Source organism: Balaenoptera physalus, assembly GCF_965194825.1.
Source record: "Balaenoptera physalus genome assembly, chromosome: 19".
Classification (NCBI taxonomy): domain Eukaryota; kingdom Metazoa; phylum Chordata; class Mammalia; order Artiodactyla; family Balaenopteridae; genus Balaenoptera; species Balaenoptera physalus.
In genome coordinates this window covers 12,138,900-12,166,464 of record NC_138900.1, presented here as the reverse complement: position 1 = coordinate 12,166,464, position 27,565 = coordinate 12,138,900, and the positions used below count along the sequence as shown (strand labels likewise).

At 44.2% G+C, this 27,565-nt stretch overlaps 1 long non-coding RNA gene across 1 annotated transcript in view; it reads right to left on the bottom strand.

Annotated features, from left to right (window-relative positions):
- Window positions 1–24,827, bottom strand: part of LOC309649182 — a 109,861-nt gene extending 85,034 nt beyond the window's left edge. The window contains exon 1 of the long non-coding RNA XR_014256976.1: window positions 20,249–24,827. This is a non-coding gene — a long non-coding RNA (uncharacterized lncRNA). The remainder of the gene's footprint in view (window positions 1–20,248) is intronic.
- Window positions 24,828–27,565: the final 2,738 nt, after the last annotated feature.

Here is a 27,565-nt window from a genome sequence, read left to right as displayed (position 1 = left end):
AAATTTACTGAGCCTTGATTTGTGACCCAAGATGTGATCTATCTTGGAGAATGTTCCATATGCACTTGAGAAGACAGTGTGACCTGCTGTTTTTGGATGGAATGGCCTATAAATATCAATTAAATCTACCTGGTCTATTGTGTCATTTAAAGCTTGCGTTTCCTTATTAATTTTCTCTTTGGATAATCTGTCCATTGGTGTAAGTGAGGTGTTAAAGTTCCTCACTATTATTGTGTTACTGTTGACTTCCTCTTTTATAGCTTTCAGTAGTTGCCTTTGTATTGTGGTGCTCCTATGTTGGGTGCATATGTATTTATAATTGTTATATCTTCTTCTTGGATTGATCCCTTGATCATTATGTAGTGTCCTTCCTTGTCTCTTGTAACATTCTTGATTTTAAAGTCTATTTTATCTGATATGAGTACTGCTACTCCAGCTTTTTTTTTTATTTCCATTTGCATGGAATATCTTTTTCCATCCCCTCACTTTCAGTCTGTATGTGTCTCTAGGTCTGAAGTGGGTCTCTTGTAGACAGCATATATATGGGTCTTGTTTTTGTATACATTCAGCCAGCCTGTGTCTTTTGGTTGGAGCATTTAATCCATTCACATTTAAGGTAATTATCGATATGTATGTTCCTATTATCATTTTCTTAATTGTTATGGTTTTGTATTTGTTGGTCCTTTTCTTCTCTTGTGTTTCCTGCTTAGAGAAGTTCCTTTAGCATTTGTTGTAGAGCTGGTTTGGTGGTGCTGAATTCTCTTAGCTTTTGTTTGTCTGTAAAGCTTTTGATTTCTCCATCGAATCTGAATGAGATCCTTGCCGGGTAGAGTAATCTTGCTTGTAGGTTCTTCCCTTTCATCACTTTAAATATATCAGGCCACTCCCTTCTGGCCTATAGAGTTTCTGCTGAGAAATCAGCTGTTAACCTTATGGGAGTTCCCTTGTACGTTATTTGTCGTTTTTCCCTTGTTGCTTTCAATAATTTTTCTTTGTCTTTAATTTTTGTCAGTTTGATTACTATGTGTCTTGGTGTGTTTCTCCTTGGCTTTATCCTGCCTGGGACCCTTTGTGCTTCATGGACTTGGATGGCTATTTCCTTTCCCATGTTAGGGAATTTTTCAACTATAATCTCTTCAAATATTTTCTCGGGTCCTTTCTCTCTCTCTTCTCCTTCTGGGACCCCTATAATGTGAATGTTGTTGCATTTAATGTTGTCTTAGGCTGTCTTCATTTCTTTTCATTCTTTTTTCTTTATTCTGTTCCATGGCAGTGGATTCTACCATTCTGTCTTCCAGGTCACTTATCTGTTTTTCTGCCTCAGTTATTCTGCTATTGATTCCTTCTAGTGTATTTTTCATTTCAGTTCTTGTATTGTTCATCTCTGTTTGTTTGTTCTTTAATTCTTCTAGGTCTTTGTTAAGCATTTCTTGTGTCTTCTTGATCTTTGCCTCCATTCTTTTTCCGAGGTCCTGGGTCATCTTCACTCTCATTATTCTGAATTCTTTTTCTGGAAGGCTGCCTATCTCCACTTCATTTAGTTGTTTTCCTGGGGTTTTATCTTGTTCCTTCATCTGGTACAAAGTCCTCTGCCTTTTCATTTTGTTTCTCTTTCTGTGAATGTGGTTTTCCTTCCACAGGCTGCAGAATTGTAGTTCTTCTTGCTTCTGCTGTCTGCCCTCCAAATCAAAAGTGATCAATTGTTAGAATGAATTTAGAAGCAGGGTACAACTGTATGCTGCTAGCTTGGAGGGTCTCCTGCAGAGGCGGGGGGTGGCTGTCGCTCACCGTGGGGACAAGGACACTGGCAGCAGAAATTCTGGGAAGTACTCCTTGGCATGAGCCCTCTCAGAGTCTGCCATTAGCCCCACCAAATAACTCCACTCTCTAGGACTCTTTAATCAATGGAAATTGATAAGAGGCCAGACAAGAAATTCAGGCAAGGCTTTACTGGGAATTGCACAAGGGAGCGAGAACAAGTAACCAGTTCCCTTGCTCGCTCCCTGGGGTGGGGGGCAGGGGCAAGCTCATCCCTTAAATGGGGTGAGAGTAGGGGCAGAACCATGGGTCAGGCCTGAAGGGTGGCTTAGGTGGTCTGCCCACCCCCTTGGTGGTGCTGTGTGCAGGGATCTTGCACTGTACTCTGCTTTTGCTCCTGGCACCTCAGAAGTGGCAGTTAGGTTTTGGTCTTTTTGGATCTTGTTGTTGCTTATCTGCTCCAGCTGTGCATGCATGCAGTTATTGTTGGTCCCTTATAGTTTCTTTGTATTCTGTTGCTTGAGGAGACATTTGTCCAGGTGCAAGTTCTGCAGCAAAGGGTTCCAAGTCTTAGGTCCCAGCCTCTCTCATGTCTACTTTGGAACGAAAACTCATCAGAAGATGGAGAATGTCTTTGGAGACATCTTGAGAAGGGTCATGCAAAATATATCTTCCAGGTCAGTTCTAACCTGCAAGGCAAATTTGCCTGGTTTGTGACCACAGGAAAAAGGGTGCCCCCCCCCAAAAAAAAGGGTGCCCACCTACACTCAAATTAGGGCTCCGTAGCTGCTAGCACAAGCTACAGCAGTGGAGCTACCTAACACGAACCAAGCACCTCCCTGTGTCAGCCATCATGTTATGCTTGAGAGATACAAAGAGGAGTGAGCTATCTAAGAAGCATTTATTAAATGCCTCCTGTTTACCGGGTGCTATAGCAGGTACTGAAGACCTAGTCCCTACAGATGGAAAAGAGTAGCCTAGAGAAGAAGGAAGCAGCAATCACAGCTAACTCAACCTACCCTGTTCCTGGGGTTTCCCTTGCTAAATTGTCCCAGCTTTAGCTCATCTTCCCGCAGCTCATTGACTCAATCTGTTAGCCACTTTGGTATTCAGAGTGATCTCCCTAAATCACAAATATGATCACGTCAATGTCCTGCCTCAAATCTAGATGCAGCTCTCCATCACCTTGAGGATAAAATCCAAAATCTACACCCAGCATGCCAGGCTTTTCATAGTCTGCTCCTTGCTTATTTCCAACCACCACCCTCTGTACTCTGTTACAACATACTCAACCACCTGCATTCCCTGAATAGAGGTACTCTCCCACATCACTGACTTTACACATGATATTCCCTCTGCCTGAAAAGCTCTTCCCTCATTTTTTACTTCTCCTTTAGAGCTTAGCTCTTGAAAAAAGGAGAAAGAAAAAAAAAAGCCTTCTCTTACTGGACTCAACACCTCCACCCTCATCCCAGGATGATTTCGGAGACCCTCCTCTGTTTTCCTATAACATCTCATCTGTCCCTCAATCACAACACTCTGTTCTGTAATTGTTTAGTGACTCTTTCTCTCACAAGACTATGAGCTCCTTAAGGGCCACTAGAAGCCTTAGTTTTTATTCCAATTAGTATACCCAGTACTTTATATATGCTTAGTATCTAGTAGACATTCAGGAAACTAAATACTTATTAAGGGATTGAATGAATGAAAAGTACCAAGCATTGGCTAGAATCCAAGTGTGAGACACATGGAAAAATCTTCAATGTAATAAATATTCATTGGTTACCTAAAGTGTAAGTAGAATCTTGCCAAATACTTAAAAAATCAGAAACAAAGACGTAGTTTCTATCCTTAAGCTGCTTTCAGAAGAGGGTAAGTAAATATGTACTCAGATAAAGAACAAGGCATAATGACAATGCAAAAGGTGCCATTAAAGTTAAAAAAAAGGGCTATGGGATGGCCATGGGACCACCATCTGTTTTCTAGGGTTGCTCTTTCAACCACCCTAGTTATGGTGTCTAGGTAAGAATGAATCTTTTCTACTTAGTTCAGCCAAGTCTGACTAACTTTTCAGTAGGCACTAACAACAGGAACAAGAAAAGGAAAAGTACGAAAGAATTTTTTTTAAAGATAGAAATTGTCAGCCAAGTATAACTGAAGGCTAGCTAGAGAATTTTCACTGGATACCTCGTGCCTTGTCTGAACTTCCTTGGAAAACAGATCTGGCTGCTCAGGCCCCTGACCAGCTCCCCAAGGGATTGGCCTGACTTACTTTTCCCTCCTTTTCATTAACCCCTGGGTGATGCTGTACGTAACCTCTGCTGGTCCTGATCACTGGGGGAGGGGAGCCCTCCTCTCTGTACTCTAGGATCCTCTCCTGTACTGTAGCCTCACCTGAGGCTACCTGGCAGCAGCTTCCTTTGCCCTACCCCGAAATCACTCTAATTTTGAGGTCTTGGAATTTCTTCTGCTGCCTGAAACACACCTTTTCTCCTCTTTTTTGTGAAAATAACCTCTGTGGAATATATGCCTTAGCCTGATCTTTGTCAAGGATGGTTCTATCCTTTAGGGCAGCGGTTCCCAACCTTTTTGGCACCAGGGACCGGTTTCATGGAAGACAATTTTTCCACGGACCGGGACGGAGGGGAATGGTTTCAGGATGATTCAAGTGCATTACATTTATTGTACACTTTATTTCTATTATTATTACATTGTAATATATAATGAAATAATTATACAACTCACCATAATGCAGAATCAGTGGGAGTCCTGAGCTTGTTTTCACTTGCCACTCACTGACAGAGTTTCGATATGACTCTGTAAGCAACTGATTTATTATGGTCTCTGTGCAGTCAAACCTCTCTGCTAATGATTATCTGTATTTGCAGCCATTCCCCAGCGCTAGCATCACCGGCTCAACTCCACCTGAGATCATCAGGCATTAGATTCTCATAAGGAGCGCGCAACCTAGATCCCTCGCATGCGCAGTTCACAGTAGGGTTCGCGCTCCTATGAGAATCTAATGCCACAGTGGATCTGACAGGAGGCGGAGCTCAGGCGGTAATGCGAGCGACGGGGAGAGGCTGTAAATACAGATGGAGCTTCGCTCGCGTGCCCGCCGCCCACCTCCTGCCGTGTGGCCGGGTTCCTAACAGGCCACGGACCAGTGGGGGTCCGTGGCCCGGGGGTTGGGGACCCCTGCTTTAGGGTGTCAATATTTTTCACCAAGGGCAGTATTGGGGCCAGGCTCCAATGACAGGTTCATCTTCCAGAGGTCTTCCTCATGTCCACCCTTGCCAAAACAATAGAAAACAGCTTCTTTTCCTACTTCAAAACTCACCTTCACTCATATAATGCCAATGCAATTACAGATAATTCTAACAAGTTTTGGGAAACAATGTGGCAACATCTGTCAAGAGCCCAAGTAACTCCTTTGACCAAATTATCTGTTCATGTTCAGAAATAAAGCCTAGGGAAATAACTAGAATGCAAAACAAACTTAATGCAAAGAAGTTTACCATAGCAATATTTAAAAGAGAAAAAAATTGGAAATAACCCAGATGTCCAACAATAGGGAGATTATTATGTTGTGAATCATTCATTAACATAATGTTATACACTCATTTTTAAATGTTTGTTAAAATTTAAATAACATAAAAAATCATAACAAGTGAAAAAAAAATCAGTAAAGTTATATACCTAGTGTGATCTCAGTAAATAGAAAAATGGGCAAAGAAGAGTCTAAACACATCCATGTCTCCAGGTGGTGTGATGAGGAAAATCTTTACCTTTACAAAGTTTCTATAATAAACATGTATTGCTTTTACAATCAGCAAAAAAAAGTATTTTTTCTTAAATATATGCTCTCTTGTGGACTCAAATTAGTACAGTACCCGATGCCTATTGGGCACTTAACACATATGAGGTGAATTAATTAATTAATGGAAGAAGTGAGCTCCTATTTGCTGCCTGAGGAACATGGAGCAGGGAAACGTAACTCCACGTAGAATGAGGATGCCTAGTTTCGAGACACTGAGAAATTATGGCCTCTCCTCACCCAGAAAATGGAGGGAGCACTACCTAACTCCCCTCAGGAGACTCTGGTGCGAAGGAAAGGAGATAATGCCTGTGACATTATTTTGTAAACTCTACACAACATCTAAAGACAAACAATAAGGGACTACTGTTATTTTGCCCTTCTCGGTTTACTGCAGAAGGGGAATGATATAAACCTGAAGCCCACCGAATAATCACTCCTTTCCCAGAACAGTTTACCAGTTTCCCCACTTCCCCAGGTGCCCCAAGAGTGGGTGTCTCCGGGGGAGGCATCTTGCAGGACTCAAATTGGTATAGAGTTAGAATGTTAAGGTACCTAAAACATACAGTAAAGACCTTCCCTACCTACACCTGGAGTCTCTTTCAAGAGGCAACAACAAGCTTCATGCCTGGTACTGCACTGGCTTCCTAAATAATACCTCTACCTCCAGTTTTCCCTTCCAACCAATTCTGCACTTTATCACCAAAATAATCTTCCTGTATCATTGAATCATGGACTCCTTTACAATCACACGGTCCAAACTCCTTCCTTTAAAGATGAGGGGTCTAAGGCCCAGAGAGGTTAAAAGAATAAGTCACTGAATCAAGGTCCTGATATCAATGTCACTACCGTCCTCAAAAGCCTTCAGATACACTACGGAAACAATGGAGGTTCCTTAAAAAACTAAAAATAGAACTACCATACGACCCAGCAATCCCACTACTGGGCATATATCCTGAGAAAACCAGAATTCAAAAAGAGTCATGTACCAAAATGTTCATTGCAGCTCTCTTTACAATAGCCAGGACATGGGAGCAACCTAAGTGTCCATCAACAGATGAATGGATAAAGAAGATGTGGCACATATATACAATGGAATATTACTCAGCCATAAAGAGAAACGAAGTTGAGTTATTTGTAGTGAGGTGGATGGACCTAGAGTCTGTCATACAGAGTGAAGTAAGTCAGAAAGAGAAAAAGAAATACCGTATGCTAACACATATATATGGAATCTAAGAAAAAAAAAAGGTCATGAAGAACCTAGGGGCAAGACAGGAATGAAGACACAGACCTACTAGAGAATGGACTTGAGGATATGGGGAGGGGGAAGGGTAAGCTGTGACAAAGTGAGAGAGTGGCATGGACATACACACACTACCAAACGTAAAAGAGATAGCTAGTGGGAAGCAGCCGCATAGCACAGGGAGATCAGCTCAGTGCTTTGTGACCACCTACAGGGGTAGGATAGGGAGGGTGGGAGGGAGGGAGATGCAAGAGGGAAGAGATATGGGAACATATGTATATGTATAACTGATTCACTTTGTTATAAAGCAGAAACTAACACACCATTGTAAAGCAATTATACCCCAATAAAGATGTTTTAAAAATTTATTAATTAATTTAAAATAAGCCTTCAGATAAATTCCAAACTCCTTAGCATAACATTCAAAGCCTTCACACCCCACTCCAACCTACCTATTGAACCTCCTCCCCCTCTAATCTCCCCCACAGACCATTGAATCCAACTGGTTTCTTCTCCATCCCTTGCACTTACGCTACCTGGCCTCATCTCAGATATTTTCCTGGAATGTCCCTCCACCTCCCTCTCCAACCTTTCCACACATGTAAGGTTCACTTGCTCAGGAAGACTTCCCTGACCAGCTTAGCCCATGGGGCAGCTCTCCTACCTTTGAACTCCCAAAGCGATTCACCGTCCATTACACCTGTTGGCCTGTGTTTAATTACATGCAGTCCTGACACTCTGGTTTCTATGTTCACCTGTCTTATTACCCTTCCCTCCACCCAGACTAAAACCTTCTTAAAGGCAAGGGTTGTGTTTTATGTTTCTCCACATTCCCAGTCACTATACCTACCTGTGACTGAGAACATTTACTGAGCACCTACTGTATGGAAGCTGCTATTCTAGGTTCTTTGTTTAATGGTATTTCATTTGATCCTCACAATTTTTCTAAAAATGTGAAAACTGAGGCTCAGAGAACATGAATAAACAGCCAAGGTCACACAACTAAGAAGTGGCAGAGCCATGAAGGGAATCCAGGTCCCCCAGCCTCGAAAAGCCCTTAGTCATAAGCCACGTTGCCCCTAACCCGGCTGGCACTTTGCGAGGATGGGTGGGCTGGAACTGCTCACTGCTGACCGAGCTGGTCTCAGGCCAGGTGGGGAGCCAAGGTACACATGACAAGAAACAAAGCAAGCTTGATACACCCCTCCTCTGAGCGCACACTGCGTTTGCCAGGGTCCTTGCAGGGTCCCCTGAGCTTCATGGTATTAACCCTTCACCCTGTGCCCATCCAGGCAGTAGCCCCACTCTGTTTCACAGGTAGTTCATCTGGGAGCCTTGACCAAATGCGTAAGATGGCAGGAAATGAAAAGCCAAATTCCTCGGAAAGCAGAGTCAGAAAAGTGATTCTTGAGCAGCTGGTTCCCTGGGAGGGAGCCCCTCCCTATGGCCACCTAGTCTCAGCTCCTGTGTTTTCCTTTCGGGGCCTGTCAGACAACTTTGGGATTGCAGGGACAAGACTTTGCCAAAAGCCCTGTCTAACAGAGTGGGTTGGAAGAAACCCTGACACTGTGCAAACCCCAGATTGGCAGGAAGCCCTGTGTCTCTCCTGCCTCGCCCTGACCCAGGACCACATCTTCCACATGCCGACGTGGAAGCAGGTTTCTCCCCTGCGGTGGTAACAGCTATCATTTACTGAGTGCCTACTGTGTGGCAAGCACTATACCCAGGGCTTTAAGTGTTCTTCTCAATTAATTCTTGTTAATGTTCTGTGAGCTACACAGTCTACTGCAGTAGTTAAACACAGGCCCTGGGGTCGGACTGTGCAAACTCAGAATCCCAGCTCCACCACTTACAAGTTACATTAACTTGGACCTGGTAACTTTTCTGTGCCTCAATTTCTTACCTGACAAATGACAGCTACCCTACTAACTAATTCCTAGAAACGTATGAGGATTAACTCAATTAAGTGTAAAGTGCTCAATACATATTGGCTACTATAGTAACTATTATGTGGACATCCTCTGCATTTTACGGATGTAGCAACTGATTCTTAGAGCTTAAGTCACTTGCCAAGGGCACACAGTTAATGAAGGACAAAGCATGGATTTAAATCCAGGCCTGGTCTACCTGTTTCCAGAGGCACATGTACACCTGACACATCCCAGTGTGTGAAACCTCTCTCTGTCTCTCTCCCTGTCTGTGTCTCTATCCCTGTCTCTGTCTCTTGGTAAACTGTCCTTAGGGAGCAGCTGGGTGGTGAAAGAGACACAGTAGGACCCAGGTTTTAATTAAGTTCCTAGAGTCATCCTGGAGAAGTAGAAATGTGCAAGGCCCAGAGCCAATCCTAGGAATGTGGGGTCTGGAAAACTTTCACTCACCCTACCCCAGTGGTTTTACACAAGCACATCAGGCTAAAGTGAATATCCAAGACAGTATTGAAGGGGAAAAGAAGTCACATGAGGGCACCATGAAGCCTTAGCAGAATGGATTTTCAGTGGAGAGGGGAAGTCCTACCCAAGTTGACTTGGTGCCTTGGTATGGTCGAGGGGATATGAGCTTAGTATGGGAGCCTCAGGAAAACAAATTGGCACCAGTTCCTCTGAGCATTTTGTGCCTCTTTCTCTCTACCCCACCCTTAGCTACAGCCCATCCTCCTGTTCTGAACAGGTAAAGAAAGTGTGGTTCCCTAGAGACAATTCCACAAGGCCTCACACTGCCCTGACTTCTCACTGCTATTGCTCTTTTTTAATTTTTTTAATATTTATTTTATTTATTGAGTTATTTGTTTACATTTTATTTATTTATTTATCTGGTTGCACCGGGTCTTAGTTGCGTCAGGCAGGCTCCTTAGTTGCGGCTTGCCAGCTCCTTAGTTGCAGCATGCAAACTCTTAGTTGCAGCATGCATGTGGGATCAGTTCCCTGACCAGGGACTGAATCCAGGCCCCTGCAATTGGGAGTGCAGAGTCTTAACCACTGTGCCACAGGGGAAGTCCCACTGCTATTGTTCTTAACAGTGGCTAACAAACCCTGTTTCCAAGTCCCCAAGGAACATACACTCATTCTCCATCTCTGGTAATGCTTGTGGCAGGCTCTCGTGTCTCGAGGGGCCGAGAGACAAGCTGAGGGACAATCGAGTTGCCATCCCCACCGCATTACCTATCACAGCATCTCGCAAGGAGTCCAGTTTCCTACTTCCTGTGGCCACCGTGCTGCTGAAAAGGAGGGTTAGAAAGGACAAGGAGCTGGGCTCCTGCTCCATGAGAATGGTCTTCTCCATCAGCCGCTCCAGCATTTGACCTCATCTGTCTGGTCCTGAGAGTCCCCAAAGGCTTCCTAGTGAGACACATTTGGGAACCGTGGCAACTAGGCCCAGAAAGCCTTGGTTCAAGAAAAGACCAACTACTAGCTCCTGAGGACAGGGACTGAATTACATTTAGCTTTGAATATTCAGCACCTGGAAGTTGGTAGGTAGGTGACAGTATCAGTGAAATTAAGTTGTTTTAAAGGTCGGAATGCCTAAATATAGGTTAGAAACACGCCACAAATGTGGCCTGTTTCCTGCTTGTCAGTGTGCCTTTGACCTTCCCAGAACAGGATGACTCCTCGGTCACAGAAGCTCTCAAATCCTCTGGGTCCTACTCACAAATCCATGGGTGGTAATGGCTAAATACTCAACATCTAATTTCTGAGAGCCAACCTCAGACTGTTCAAGAAGGCCTGGTGTTTCATCCTCCACTCCCCACACCCTCACACATTACACAACCAAGAATAAAACAAAGTGAATTTCAGACCACATTCAGGAAATTTCTGACACCTTTTTAATCAGTCCTCTGACAACACAAGTGACCGGTATGTTGAGTAAAAAGCAGAAACATAAAGAGCAAACCCAGCTCCTGAATCACTTCTTCTCACCATCACTGCCATTGACCCCACACTCTGCCCCACATGCACACACCCAGGTACATGTAATACTCTGCTGCTCATTCGTAGCCCCCACCCTCAGCTCTTAAGTGGCAGCAACAGAGAAGACATTAGGACTCCACACGGGTTCACGTATGTGATATGCAGGCCCCCAGACAACATTAAGAATATTGATTCACCATACACGAATGCTGGGAGCTGGAGCACGCACGTGTGTCCCTCTGACCCATGTGTGTTCTGTCAGGTTCTATGGGGAAAGAGAAAAACATGAAGTAGAGAAGCTGGTGGCTGTGAAATGAATTTCCTGCTATATGTTTCAGGGAACCACAGGCAGGAAAGAAACAGCCAGGAAAGTTAGCAGTCATAGCCCACTCCAGAAACTGAATGTCATGCTCAGGGGTAGGTTGAGGAGGCGATGAGAGAACAGGAAGGGAAGTCGTATCACCCCAAAACAGGAGAACTCTCAGAAGTGGCAGGAAACCCACCGACTAGACCCTGCTTCCCCAGGGCCAGGGTGGCTCCTGGCTCCACAAACTCTCCTCACCACACCCACAGGGGACATCTTCAGGCCACTGAGACACAGGGCTGTGCAAGAAGAGGCACAAACAGAACTCACAACCTGCTCGTTTGGTGGGGGCGCAGGCACGTGAGACCAAAAGAAAAGAAGCATTCAGGGCTCTGCCACACTTGCCCTGGCCTCCCTGCTACTAATCACAGAAACAGAACTTGAGAGCAAAGATGATCTCACCCAAATCCAACAATTTCCAGATAAGAAACTCAAGTCCAGAGTGAGCAAGTGACTTTCTCATGGTAACAAAGGAAACTGGTCGCTTAGCTGACTCAGAACCAGCTCTCCTCACTCCCAGCCCAGGGCCCTGCCCCACCTCTGGATGTCCCCAAGGACCCAGTGTGTGAACATCCCCAAAACTGAACGCTATAAACTCTCAGTTGTCCTCACTCAGGGCAGGCAGTGTAACTGGATCAGCCCTCCAAACGCGTCGTGGATGGTTCATATTTCCTCCTGTTTATCTGCACTGCCCGGCTCAGGGCCCTGAGGGAGACTAACCCTCCATTTCAGAAAAGATGGGGAGCACGCAGACCTCTGTGTGGGTGACAGGATTTCCACTTCACATGCCAGGCTTCGACTCCACCATCCCCAACCCTCAGCATGTGCCCGCTCCTCGTGGGGTGAAGCAGCTGAACCTCATGGAAAACACCACCTCCACATCGAGGGCGGCCGGGCCTGAGAGGAACCACCGTGCAACTGCTCCTGTCCCAGCGCTCGTCCCCCCAGCACCAAACCACACAGATGGTGCCCCGCCCTCCCCCAGTCTGGTCCCACACAGGTGGTAAGCCAGCCGGGACAGATGGCTGAGGGGGAGTGGGTGGGGAGGGGCTATAAGTGAGGAGAGAAGCAAATGAAGGGTGAAAGAAAAATGGGAATAAAAGCCACTGTCTCCAAACGCCTCCTCTAGCATAAGCATCAGCATGATTTCACGCATTCTCAGAACGGAATGTATCCCTCCAACGGCCCAGAGAAAGAAAGAAAGCAGAGACTACAGTGTCGACCTCACAGAGGGACGAGACCCAAACTGCAGGTGGCTGGAGAAGACAGGATTCCATTGCCTTCCAGAACCAGACATCCAGCCGCAACTCAGTTAGTCTCAAATATCAGTGTTTGAGGTCCTGCTTTTGGTTGCTCCAAGGTGAGGCCTATACATCTGAATTTTTAACAAACATCCCAGGTAACTCTGATGCAGATGATCTGAGGACCACCCCATGAGAAGTCCCGCCTCATCACTGCCCCACAGGACTGCTGAGTGGTTAGAGCACAAGTAGAAAGTCCCCCAGGCAACCTGGCTTCAAGTTCTGGCTCAAGCACTGCAGCTGCAAGGCCCTGGGCAACAGACTGCACCTTAGTCCCCTCATCTGTAAAAAACGGCTAATAAAGTACCCACTGCATGTGCCCTTGTGAAGATCAAGTAAGGTTATCTCACTGAACCTCACGGAAAGCTCCACCTCCACATCGAGTGTGGCCGGGCCTGAGAGAAACCACCGTGCAACTGCGGTTAAAGTGTTTGTAGCACACTGCCTGGCCTGCAGTACGCACACAATGTTTGATGACTATTAGTTGTTCTCTTAGTACATGACTAGTGGTACTAGTTGTCAATTGTACTGTAATTATTAGCAAGCAGGCTGAATTTGTTGGCTGTTAGGAGTTCATATTGCAATATGTACATATAAAACTCATTACTCCCAAGAAATTGACAGGTCAAGTAATTTTTCAGCAAAAAGTAGCCTTCCAAGGAGGTTTCTAGACCTAGTAGCCTAGATACTAGCTTCATCCTTCTAAGATACTTCTTCCCCTCTGCCCTCCCAGTCTCACCCCTCCCTCTTCTGCCCATGGACATGGTGCTCTCAACAAAACCTTACATTCACGTTGTGCTCTGTGTTTCATAATGAATGTTACAGTGCTTCATAGTGTGTTTGGAGTGCCTGCCCTTCTCTCCCATCTTCTCCACAAGTCCTTCCTTTCCTCCTCCCCTCTCCACCTCCCCCCTCGTCGACTAACAGCTCCCATTTTCCACAAGACTTACAGGCGGTTAGGATGTGACCCCAGGTTAAGAATATCTATCTGACCAAAACCCTGAAAAGTCACCCCTATCACAGAGAAAAGGTTGATGAAGAGTAGAACTCAGCCCTGGACCCTTGACGAGGAGACCAGGCCAAGCAGTACGGCACAGGCATAGACTCTGGGCTCGCTCCCTCTTCTCCACCTCGGCCTCCACCGCTCACTCGCTGCAGCCCCAGCCTCCCTGTAGACCTCTCCCCACTGCCCACACAGTATTTCCACCCGCACAGTCCACAGGCATCTTATCTAAACATATCCAAATCTGAGTTAGCATCTCGGTCCCTAGGCAACCACCGCTCATACTTCTCTCCGGGCTCATGACATCTGATCACCCAAGAGCCCAAACTGGACGCAGCTGCCGCTCATCTTCCGGCCTCCTCCTCACCACCCTCTCCTCTCTGGTCACTTACCAAGGCCTGCCAATTCTTCACAAAGCTCTCCTGTCCCCTGATCTCCGTGCCCTCTGCTCTCCCACTACAGATCTCAGACTCTCGTGGGGACTTCTCCACAGCCACAGTTCTCCCAACATAACAGCTGCCAGAGAGCAGGCCCTGAAACGCAGATCTGACCAGGTCGCTTCCACTTAAAAACTCTGGTAGCTGGCTTCCCTGGTGGCGCAGTGGTTAAGAATCCGCCTGCCAACGCAGGGGACATGGGTTCGATCCCTGGTCCAGGAAGATCTCACATGCCACAGAGCTACTAAGCCCATGCGCCACAACTACTGAGCCTGCACTCTGGAGCCCACGAGCCAAAACTACTGAGCCCATGTGCCACAACTACTGAAGCCCTCGCGCCTAGAGCCCGTGCTCCGCAACAGGAGAGGCCACCACAATGAGAAGCCCACACACCGCAGCAAAGAGTAGCCCCTGCTCACCGCAACTGCAGAGAGACCGCACGCAGCAACGAAGACCCAATGCAGCCAAAAATAAATTAATTAAATTTTTAAAAAAACAACAACAAAAAAAACCTCTGGTAGCTCCTCACTCGTGAGAGTCCAAACTCCTTGGCTGTTCCTCATCAAGACTTTCACTGTTTCATACAATGCTACCCCTCCTGCCACCAAAAAGAGCCCCAAATAAGACCAGGCCAAAAACACCCACCCCGTTCACTCTATCCTAAAAAACCAGCAACCGGTTACATGATATCTGGGAGTGGGTCCCCTCTCATACAGGCATCAGTCAAATTTATTTTATCTGATGGTAGATCCTTGGGTCCCGAAGGGATGATACAGATTTCAATGAGGAAGAGGAAAGAAAATGCATGGGAGGGCGTTCAAGCTGTAGGGCTTGAGTTCATCTAGTCAAATCTCCTCATTTTGCAGCAGGCAAAGGTAAGGCCTAGAAGAGTAAATCTACCAATTCAAGGTCAGAGCTTAGTCACCAGCCCCAGGGCGCAGGTTCCCTGGCCCACAATTCTGCTTCTCCTGCCAACAGGCCTAGAAATCTTTCCCAAGCACAACTGTCTGGGATCCCCACGACCCTCCCCATTCCCTGGATGCCAATCAGGACCCCCTGCCACACAACACCAGCCTGCAGATTCTAAGATGACCTGGAAGAAACAGAACAGGAAAGCTCAAACTGTGACACCAGTTCAGGGTGTCACTCCTGGGGACAAACACAAGGGCCTTTGACTATAGGGGAAAAATAGGCCTATTGTTTTGATGGGCAGAACCAAACCACAGCAGGATCAAGGAAACCAGTTCTATGCCCAGAGATCAGGACTTGGCCCGAAAATATCAGAGTGGAGAAGCGGGAAACGAGAAAGAAACACATACTTTAAGAAAATAAGGGCACTACAACGGTCCTTACTCACCCCTGGTTTTTGTTTTTTAGTGTTTTGTTTTTCTTTTCTCACATAGGCCTCTGAGTCTCCTAGGGTCTAGGAGGGCCAGGAAAAGGAGTGGTTCCCTGGAAGGCAGAGGGCTCAGGATGAGATGTGATGGCTCCATTATGACACTGTTAACAGAGAAGAAAGCTACTCCATCATCTCCCTAATTACAAGTAAAAGAAAACAAAAAACAAAAAACTAACTCTATCCCTCAACAAAGGAAACGTACCCTCCTGCAAAATACAGGGGACTCATTTGGAAACTTCCCACCTGCCCACCTCAGTAGTGCAAGAAACAGGAGGAAGGAAACGCAGAAAAGCCTGAGCCTTAAACAACATCTCTTTCATGAGCACATCCTCCGCAGCCACCAAGTCTGAAGCTACTTGATATGATTTCAAATTGCCAGAATGTCTTGTTTCGCCCCCTAAGCCATCTCTGACCATATTCCTTGATGCCTAGAGATTCATTCCTTTGGGTCTGATCCTTTGAAGTGATTGAACATTTAGACTGAAGAACAAAGTCTCGTGCTCAGCCCCAGACAAAGTCTATCATTCCTCCCTTCCTGCCCTGGCACAAGCTGTTCCTCTACGTGTAACATCCTTCCTTCTGCCTTTGGCCTCAGCAAACTCAAATGTCATGCTCTCTCAGAGAGCGGGAAGGGGCTCCACAGACAGATGAGTAGTGGTTCCCTCTCCATGCTCCCACAGTTCGTTGAACGTACCCCTATTTATAACATCACAAAGTAATGATATTTAATTTTTTATTTTTGAAAATTAAGATACAGTATGAAAAGATAAAGCACCACCTATATTCCATTTTCTACCCATAATCTAGACTTAATCATTGTTTAACAATTTGGCATATTTCTTCCAGTCTCCTTTTCTGGGTGGCATACTGTAACCTCCTGGAATGCAATGACGATATACTCTTTCCCCTGTTCCTACAGTTCTGGAGGTTAGAAGTCCAAAATGGGTGTCACTGGACTAAAATCAAGGTGTTGGCAGGATGGCATTCCTTCTGGAGAGCCAAGGAATGAATCCACTCCCTTACCTGATTCAGTTTCTAGAAGCCACCCACATTCCTTGGTGCTCAGCCCCCTTCATCTGCAAAGCCAGTGATGGCTGGTGGAGTTTTTCTCATGCTGCATCATTCTGACCCTGACTCTCCTGCCTCCCTCTGTCACTTATGAGGATTCCTGTGATGACATCGGGCCCACCTGGATAATCCAGGATACTCTCCCCATCTCAAGATCCTGAACTTCATCACATCTGCAAAGTCCCTTCCCCCAAATAAAGTAACATTCACAGGTTCCAGGGATTAGGATGCGGACATTTGGGGAGGACCATTATCTGCCTAAACTTTACCCACACCCAAAACTTGCTTTGCCTTCCTCCTCTTTCACTTTTCTTCTTTTTTAAAAATTTAATTAAAAAAAAATTTTTTTTTCAGTTATACATATACGTGTACCTATTCTTTTTCAAATTCTTTTCCCAATTAGGTTGTTACATAATACTGAGCAGAGTTCCCTGTGCCATACAGTTGGTACTTGTTGGTTATCTATTTTATTATTTTTTCTTCTTTTAATTTATTTATTTGGTTGCACTGTGTCTTAGCTGCTGCAGGCAGGCTCCTTAGTTGCAGCCCGCAGGCTCCTTAGTTGTAGCATGCGAACTCTTAGTTGTGGCATGCGAGATCTAGTTCCCTGACCGGGGATCAAACCCGGTCCCCCTGCATTGGGAGCTCGGAGTCTTAATCACTGCATCACCAGGGAAATCCCTGGTTATCCATTTTAAATATAGCAGTGTATATATGACAATCCAAACTCCGTAACTATAACCCCCCCACCCTTCCCCCCTGGTAACCATAAGATCGTTCTCTAAGCCTATGAGTCTGTGTCTGTTTTGTAAATAAGTTCATTTATATCATTTTTTTTAGATCCTTCATACAAGTGATATCATGTGATATTCCTTTCTCTGTCTGACTTACTTCACTCAATATGACAATCTCTAGCTCCATCCATGTTGCTGCAAATGGTATTATTTCATTCTTTTTAATGGCTGAGTAATATTCCATTATATAAATGTACCACATCTTCTTTATCCCTTCTTCTATCGATGGACATTTAGGTTGCTTCCATGTCTTGGCTATTGTAAATGGCGCTGCAATGGACATTGGGGTGCATGTATCCTTTTGGACCATGTTTTTCTCCGGGTATATGCCCAGGAGTGGGATTGCAGGATCATATGGTAGCTCTATTTTTAGTTCCTTAAGGAACCTCCATACTGTCCTCCATAGTGGCTGCACCAATTTACATTCCCACCAACAGTATAGGAGGGTTCCCTTCTCTCCACACCCTCTCCAGCATTGTTTGTGAATTTTTTGATGATAGCCATTCTGACTGGTGCGAGGTGATATCTCGTTGTAGTTTTGATTTGCATTTCTCTAATAATTAGCGATGTTGAACATCTTTTCATGTGCCTCTTGGCCATCTGTATATCTTCTTTGGAGAAATGTCTGTTTAGGTCTTCTGCCCATTTCTTGATTGGGTTGTTTGTTTTGATGATATTAAGCTGCATGAGCTGTTTGTAAATTTTGGAGATTAATCCCTTGTCAGAGACATCATTTGCAAATATTTTCTCCCATTCTGTGGGTTGTCTTTTCATTTTGTTTATGGTTTCCTTTGTTGTGCAAAAAGCTTTTGAGCTTAATTAGGTCCCATTTGTTTATTTTTATTTTTATTTCCATTATTCTGGGAGACAGATCAAAAAAGATATTGCTGCTATTTATGTCAGAGTGTTCTGCCTATGTTTTCCTCTAGGAGTTTTATAGTGACCAGTCTCACTTTTAGGTCGTTAATCCATTTTGAGTTTATTTTTGTGTATGGTGTTAAAGAATGTCCTAATTTCATTTTTTTACATGTAGCTGTCCAGTTTTCCCAGCACCATTTATTGAAGAGACTGTCTTTCCTCCATTATATAATGTTGCCTTCTTTGTCACAGATTAATTCATCGTAGGTGTGTGGTTTATTTCTGGGCTTTCTATCCTGTTCCATTGATCTATATTTCTATTTTTGTGCAGTACCATACTGTTTTTATTTTTTAAGATTTTTTTTGGATGTGAACCATTTTTAAAGTCTTTTATTGAATTTGCTACAACATTGCTTCTGTTCTATGACTTGGTTTTTTGGCCACAAGGTCATGTGAGATCCTACTTCCAGGACCAGGGATCAAACCCGCACCCCCTGCATTGGAAGGTGAAGTCCTAAACACTGGACCGCCAGGGAAGTCCCAGTACCATACTCTTTTGATGACTATAGGTTTGTAGTATAGTCTGAAGTCAGGGAACCTGATTCCTCCAGCTCCATTTTTCTTCCTCAAGATTGCTTTGGCTCTTCAGGGTCTTTTGTGTCTCCATACAAATTTTAAGATTTTTTGTTCTAGTTCTGTGAAAAATGCCATTGGTAATTTGATAGGGGTTGCATTGAATCTGTAGATTGCCTTGGGTAGTATAGTCATTTTGACAATATTGATTCTTCCAATCCAAGAACATGGTATATATTTCCATCTGTTTGTATCATCTTCAATTTGAAAAAGGAGAAGTTACAACTGACACCACAGAAATGCAAAGGATCATAAGAGACTACTACAAGCAACTGTATGCCAATAAAATGGACAATCTGGAAGAAATGGACAAATTCTTAGAAAGGTACAAATTCCCAAGACTGAACCAGGAAGAAATAGAAAATACAAATAGACCGATAACAAGTACTGAAATTGAAACTGTGATTAAAAATCTCCCAACAAACAAAAGTCCAGGACCAGATGGCTTCACAGGTGAATTCTGTCAAACATTTAGGGAAGATCTAACACCTATCCTTCTGAAACTGTTCTAAAACATGGCAGAGGAAGGAAAACTCCCAAACTCATTCTACAAGGCCACCATCACACTGATACCAAAACCAGACAAAGATACCACAAAAAAAGAAAATTACAGGCCAATATCACTGATAAACATAAATGCAAAAATCCTCAACAAAATACTAGTAATCCAAATCCAACAATACATGAAAAGGATCATACACCATGATCAAGTGGGATTTATCCCAGGGATACAAGGATTTTTCAATATCCACAAATCAATCAATGTGATACACCACATCTACAAATTGAAGAATAAAAACCATATGATCATCTCAATAGATGCAAAAAAAGCTTTTGACAAAATTGAGCACCCATTTATGATAAAAACTCTCCAGAAAGTGGGCATAGAGGGAACCTACCTCAACATAATAAAGGCCGTATACGACAAACCTACAGCTAACATCATACAAAACGGTGAAAAGCTAAAAACATTTCCTCTAAAATCAGGAACAAGACAAGGATGCCCTCTCGCCACTTTAATTCCACAAAGTTTTGGAAGTCCTAGCTATGGCAATCAGAGAAAAAAAAGAAATAAAAGGAATCCAAATTGGAAAAGAAGAAGTTAAACTGTCACTGTTTGCAGATGACATGATACTATACATAGAAAATCCTAAAAATGCTACCAGAAAACTACTAGAGCTCATCACTGAATTTGGTAAAGTTGCAGTTTACAAAATTAATACAAGGAAATCTTTTGCATCTCTATACACTAACAATGAAAGATCAGAAAAAAATTCAAGAAACAATCCCATTTACCATTGCATCAAAAAGAATAAAATACCTAGGAATAAACATACCTAAAGAGACAAAAGACCTGTACTCCAAAAACTATAAGACGCTGATGAAAGAAATAACTTTTCTTCCGATGCTGAGGCAGGAGCACAAGCTTCGAGGTGAAACACACTAGCTCTGTCACTAACTGGCTGGATGACCCTGGACCAGTCACTTCATCTCCCTTAGCCTCTTCTTCCTCACCTGTAACACAAGGGTAACTCTTACTGCATTAGGAAATGACAGTAAAAGAGTAGGTGAGATATCTAAGGCATTAAACACTGAGCCTGGTACGTGATGAGCCCTCAGTAAACATTCCTTTCAACCCGTGCCTTTTTCCATCCCATTTTCTCTCACCCTCGTCCATTTTCTCCTTCATCTCCTTTCACTTCAGTGACGCAGTCTAACCATTTAGCTAAAATGGTCATACATCCGTTTCCTGTGGTTCTGCTTCAGTGCTTCTTTGGATGGAATCTGATATCACTCAAGATAGCTCACTATATTTATACGGAGAGATCTGTTTTTTAAAAAGTCCTTTTACGTTCACATGAAGCTTTTATATACGTCCTCGTAACTTACACCTGCCAGTCCTAATTCTGCCCTGTTAATTTATACATACATTTCTTTATTTTATCCTTTTTCAGTCTTTCCCTCACACCTTATGAATAAGGATAGTACACAGACAAAAGTAATGCCTGGCCACAACAGGGAACTCCTTAAGCAAATGAGTGCATTTTGCAAGACATCCCCTGAAGCCTGTTTCTAGGCTTGGCTTTCAGTGAAACCATTTAACTCTAGGACACATTCCCAGACTCCCAGGGACAATAACGGTGACCCAAGCCATACACCCTCCGGGTATTCCTGACATTTTGCTCTAAGACATTTTCCAGAACGTTGTTTATGAGTTACCGCTACCTAATCCTTCCATTCCTGGAAGGTAAACCTCCCTCTGCCATTTCTTTTCCAGCTGGCCTGCCAGGACCCTGGTTAGAAGATGCCTCCCCGCCCAGGTAACCAGGGTGGCATCTTCGCCTGTTCCCATAATTATTATAGCTCACACTCACTCACACTCACCACGTGCCAGGTACTATCCTAAGGACTTTATACGTAGGTACAGTCTTCACTAAAAATCTCTGCTTTTACAGATTAAAAAAACTGAGACAGAGAAGTTAATATTTACCCAGCATCGTACAACTCCATAATTTAACTTCATCTCTCACTCAATTAAATATTAATTATTTAATCTGGGCAAAGGACACTCTAAGATTTCTGAGGTCTCCTGAATGAAATCCACCTTTCAGAATGATTTTGCCCCCTCTGTTTTCAGGATTCAACAAACACAGCATTTTGTTTTCTGTCTTGCCCTTGACTTACACATCTGTTCCCTAACATTACACTCACAATTACACATCCCTTCATAAGAGCTAGCTTTTATGAATTTCAATCTCCTTGGGAAAGAAACAGGCTCAGGTTCCTCGTCCCCATGAAAAGTCATTTTTACTGAATTGTCAACTATTTGTGTTAGGAAACTGTTGACCGAAACCATTGACCGAGACCCCCGCCCCAGGCCTGCTTGCCTGAGTTGTCTCACAACAGGAGGTCCTGATAAGGAACATGGTGCTGCCTCTGAAAACTAACGGTGAGAATTCGGGAGGGGCCAAAAGAGGGAGGAGATGACCAACCTCCCAGAGTCCTTCTCGCTGGAATCCATCTTGGCTGAGAGATAGATGCGTGAGCCACCAGGAATGACCCTGAGTCAGACTATGGGCCAAGCAAGATGACTGGCCACAGACAACCTGGAAACTAACCCCATTACCATAAAACCCAAGACTGTGAGCCACATGACAGAGCAGTTCTCCTGGGTTCCCTTACCCTGACGCTCTCCGCCCAGGTGCCCCTTCCCAGTAAAGTCTCTTGCTTTAACAGCACGTGTGTCTCCTCAGACAATTCATTTCTGAGTGTTAGACAAGAGCCCACTCTCAGGCCGTGGAAGGGGTCCCCCTTCCTGCAACATTTGCACAGACATTCTCTGGCCATATAAGGGGTGCACTAAGAAAACCATGTGTAATGAGAAGGAAAAAGAGGACGGAGAGTCCCTGGAATGATCACAAAGGAGAGGAGACTCCAAATGCAAAAACAGTCATAAAACACACCCAGTTTGTGGCCTTTGAACAATGGCAGCCCCACCTGCCTCTTTCAGTGCCTGCTGGCCTCTGACTTCCTCCTCAGCCCCACGTCCTGGCCCTGACTTCTTAGACCCGTAGTAGGGGCCTGGGACCTGGGGCCAAACCACAGCACCCAACACTGAGCTGTGTGGGTAGAGGGAGCAGAAAAGGTGAAAGTATTCAACTCACAGGGGACGTGACACCTGTGTACGCATCACTTGGGCAAGGAATGGATTAGTGAAGGGTTGCTATGCAGGACTCATGGCTCAGGGAGTCTTACTAAGGAGTCTACTTCCTCAGTGCTGTCCTGCTGAGAGCAAAGGTGGGTGTGGGAGGCATCAGAGCTTTCTCTCAATGTTTCTAACCCATTCTCTACCTGCCCCCACCCCATTGGGTTACATTCCTCTATCCATAGGTCACTTATTTCTGAGTTGGCTTCCAGGGGAAAAAAATCTCAGTTGAATTGCTTGAAGACTCACGCACTCAATTCAGTTCAAGTGTGTCTGTCATCTTAGTGCTGACCAGACACAAATATCTTTTACAGGCTCTGGAGGAAATTTTGATAAGAGCCTTTCACCACACACCACCTCTGTGAGGACAACTGAGCTACGAACAAGAGGAGGAAGGCGCCTCCTGTGTGCTGGGATCTTTATGTTTATACCTCATCTAAGGCTCACAACGACCCTTTAAAGTAGGTACTAGTATTATTCCTATTTGGCAATGAGAAACCAAAACTCCAAGAAGATCAGTTAACTTGTCCCTTATCCAAGAACTGGTAGAAGTGGATCCAGGATTCAGACTCACATATTTATGAATCTAAAGCTCATGTTTTCACGCCACACCATCCTACCTACCAGAATTCAAGGAGAGGAAAGATGACTGCTTCTAACAGAAATACTCATAAAAGACTTTAGTGAAGGGACAGGATCTGAAATAGGCCTTAGGATGAAAAATAATTCAGGAGGCTGAGCAGGAAGAGAAGGGTATTATAGGAAGAAGGAAAAGAATTTGAATAAATGCAGACATGGGAATGTAAAATGTGGGTTCAGATCTTACTACATAGACCAAGGGAGCAGACAGGGTCATGCTTTGGGGATTTTTGAATGGCAGCTTCAAAATTTGAACTTCGTCTTAACAGATGACAGGAGTCACTAAAAAGTTTTGAGAAAGTCATAAACATGACAAAAAGCATTTTCAGCAAGATTACTCTGACAGTATTAGGCAAGATGACTTAGGAAAGTGGTTCTCAACTCTGGAAACTCATTAATTACCTGGAAGCTTCTTATTTTGCTTTTCTTTTCTTAACTTTTCATTTTAACATAATTTTAGACATTCAAAAATGTTTCAAAAATAGTCCGAGTTGCCATATATCCTTCACTCAACTTCCCCAAATATTAATGCTGTAGGTAAAACCACAGAGATTATCAAAATCAATTAATTATTATTGATATAATCAATTAACAAATCTACAGATTTTATTCAAATTTCATCATCTTTCCCACTAATGCCCTTTCTCTGAACTAGGATCCAATCTAGGATACCACATTGCATTTAGTTGTTTTGTCTCCTAAATCCTCTTTAAGCTGGGCAAGTTCCTCAGAATTCCTTATACCTTCCTGACCTTCACATATTTAAGAGTATTAGCCAGTTATTTTGTAGAATGACCCTCAGTTTGAGATCATCTAATATTTCTTCATGATTAGACTTAGGTTATGCAATTTTGGCAAGAATACCACAGAAGCAGTGCTATGCCTTCTCAGCCCATATCAGGCCCATGATATTATCTCATTACTGGTGATGTTAACTTTGAACACTTGGCTAATGTGGCTCAAAACTTTTTAGTGACTCCTATCATCTGTTAAGATGAAGTTCAAATTTTGAAGCTGCCATTCAAAAATCCCCAGAGTATGACCCTGTCTGCTCCCTTGGTCTATGTAGTAAGATCTGAACCCACATTTTACATTCCCATGTCTGCATTTATTCAAATTCTTTTCCTTCTTCCTATAATACCCTTCCCTTCCTGCTCCCTCCACTCTGAAATGACTATTATTTTGCTTGGAAGCTTTTTAAAACTACCAGGGCCTGGGCCACACCACAGACCAATCAAAAAAGCCTCTCTGAGGATAAGGCACAGGGGTTGCTAGGTTTAGGTGTCCTGCAGGTGATTCTAATTAGCATCCAGGGTTGGAAACCACCAGCTGAGACAAGAAGATTAGAATTCTGGAAATCAGCAAGGAAGCCATTCCTTGGGCCTCTCTTTTTAAAACAACAGCTGGTTCCAGGCACAGATAATCATAACTGGACTTTGGCATGAACCCATGGTAGGGGGAAGTAAAGGCCAAAAATCACCTGATTGAGAAAGTGATGGGTGAGTAGACTGCTGTCCCGTAAAAGAGAAGGCAGGATGCTCAGGTAAAGTGTCCAGCCCTCCTGGTCTATTTTCTCTCCAGACCTCAGAGAAACCTTTGCTGCAGTGAAAGCACACACCATATAATTGTACTGTCATGAGCCTGATGTGAGCTCCTAAGTGCCACTGAGGAAGGGAATCATGGATCACGTGATATAAATATATGACCACACATGCAAAGATGAACACTTTCGGGTACAGTTGAATGAATAATTCACAGAATCTAGGTCAGAGGTATGTGACCTCCCTTAAACGACCTTGCCCTCCCCTCCTGGTCTTTTGTCCTTAATCTCTTCTGAAATAAAAGAGAGTAAGGACTTCGTTAAAAATTTCGTGAAATAGGAAAGTGTACACATCTCCTGTCACCAGGAAGCTCTACTTCCTTATCGTTATTTTCTAGGGGTTTCCCGAAAGAGATTTCATCAACCCCTTCCTTGGAGGGGCCATTCAATAACATACAAAGGGAAACACCAACTTACCCAAAATGCAGAGGCTGGAAGGAGACTGACAAGAACTAGCCCTAAAGAATTCACAGACTACCAGGATCTGGTGCTGCTAGGCAACAAGTGACAAGAGGAAAGGCAGGGAGTACTCTAAAACTCAGCGAATACTAAAACAAGAGTTCATTCATTATCCCTCAATTCTTACACAGCCAGTTATCCCTGAAGCCTCGCTATGGGGTCTCACTGAAAGGGCTGGCAAATAATAAAATGCTAATAGACAGATGAAATAACTTATAGAAGCGTGGGCTCAACTAGGTGAGGAATGGCTGGGGAAGGTTTCACCAAAGAGGCAGGATTCAGGTTAGATCTTTGACTGGTTAACTCTCATGGAAACAGACAAAGAGAAACACAAACACAGAGAACCAAGTGTCAGGCACCACTGTAGATGCAAGTTTTGAAAAGGATTTCAGAAATGAGAGTGGGTTTGCATATGTTATTTTATTTACTCCACTTAGGGGTTATTTCAGAGGAGGATGCTGGTCCTCAGAAAGGTGAAGTAACTTGCCAAGGTCATCGATGGATCTGGAATTAGGAAGTAGGAATATCTAACTCCAAGCCCATGCCAGTACCACTACTACTGAGAGAGGACTGAACACAGTATGTTTAGGGAACAGGAAGGAGCAGGGAAAGCTACAGAGGAAACACAGGGTTAAGGAACAATGGATTTAAGTAAGCTTGCAAGAGTGGGACCACATGTGGTACAGCCATGAAAATGAGACTGAGACATTTGAACTTTATTTTGTGGTAAAAGAAGAGCCACTGAAGGTTTCGAATAAGGGAGTAACCAAAGTGATGCCTCGAGCAAAGATTAAACCAAATGGTGGTAAAAGTGAGAGTTCTGATTCCCAAGCTACAGAGATGCCACCACAACAGGAAAGGGGGCCACACGATATAGTGGGGCAGGAAGTGGACTAAGAGTGAGAAGCTTGGGCTGAGATGTAGAAAGCTAAGTGCTGAAGTCATGGCTACGTCAGGCAAGGCACCTTCTCTGTCTGGACTTCTGCCTCTCTTCATCCATAAATCGGGGGAAAGGAGAATTAATCTACATGACCTCTAAGGCTTTGCTATTCAGAGTGTGGTCCAATAACCAACAGCAACGGCATCATCCGAAAGCTTATGAGAAATGCAGAATCTCAGGCTCCACCAGAAGAATCAAATCTGTATTTGAACAATATTCTTTGGTGATCTGTCTATAAGCACATTAAAGTTTGAGACACTTCTCTAAAGTGTCTTCCAGTTCTAAAATGCAATGGTTTGAGACTCACCTCAACTCTCTCACTTAGCAGAAAAAAAAAAAAAATGTTTACCTAGTCACTTCCCTTGTGCCCTTTTCCTGATCCTAACTTCATCTCCGACTCGCCCACGTCTGGGGAGTCTTCGGAAATACCAGCACTTAGGCAGTGCTGCCACCCTGTGGCCAAAATCTGTAAATGCACTTCATCTTACCTTTCTCACCAGTTAAGGAGCTGGGAGGGTTGGCTCTTCTTGCCCCAAACATCAGCACTTATTAAACATGACTCATTCCAGAGACTTTAGGAAATGGGCTCAAAGACGGCGGGAGTCTGGGCTTAAGTGCTGGGTGATATTTATGGGGCTGAGGGGAAGGTTAACAAGGAAGTCCTCCCTGGCTCCTCCAGGCAGGAGTGAGTAAAGGTGGTGTGACTTTTGTTCCAGCCAAGAGGAGGGAAGAGGCCAGTTGTAGTTTTTGTTTGCTCATTCTTACCCTCTCAATTTCAGATTATTTCTGCCTATGGACATGTTGGAGAGTTGACTGTAGACTTTGCTACTACAAACTTTATAAAGCGTCTGCAGGCGGCAGGCACTGTGCTAGGCAGTGGAGATTGTCCTCGAGTTGGAGGCTCGGTCTGCGCTTGGTCTGATGTAAACCACTGATGTGGCTCCTCCCTGGAAAATTCTAACAATGGTCTCTGTCCTCAGGAAGCTCCAGTTTAGCCAGGGAGATGACACACACTTCATAAAACCTAGAGATACAGTGCTACCAAGTTTCAGAAGTGGCAGCAGTTCACCATGGACGGTGAGTAGCTCAGCGGACTCTGGGTTCGGTGGAACTCGGGCTGGGTCTGGAGGGTGGGGTAGGATTTGTGTTGGTGGATGGCAGAGAGGAGGGCAGGGCCGAGGAGGAGCATGCAGCTAATTGGGTGGGGATTTTTGAGACAGGGGCTGTTAATTGTTCATTTTTACGTTCCTGAACTTATGTAGGGCCTGGCACTTTGTGGGTATTCTGTAAATGTTTGTTGAGTTGAATGATATTTTTGTAACCCTTTAACTAGGCCTGCTATGTTAGAAAGCATGTGAAAGTGCAGTCCCTTACCAGAAAAAAAAAAATTTTTTTTTCACACACATGGAGCCTGAGGGGGTGCTTTACTTTCCCATCAAGTCGTGCACTAGTAAGGTTTAGTAAGTGCTGATGTTCTGTACCCTTGATGTTTGCTCCAAGTAATGTTGTTACCCACCAGGGTTCTTGGCCTCCTTAATCAATGGAAATTGATCAGAGGCCAGACAAGAAATTCAGGCAAGGGGTTATTGGGGCCCCTGCTGCAGCCGGGGGAAACAAGAACAAACAACAGTTTCCCTTGCT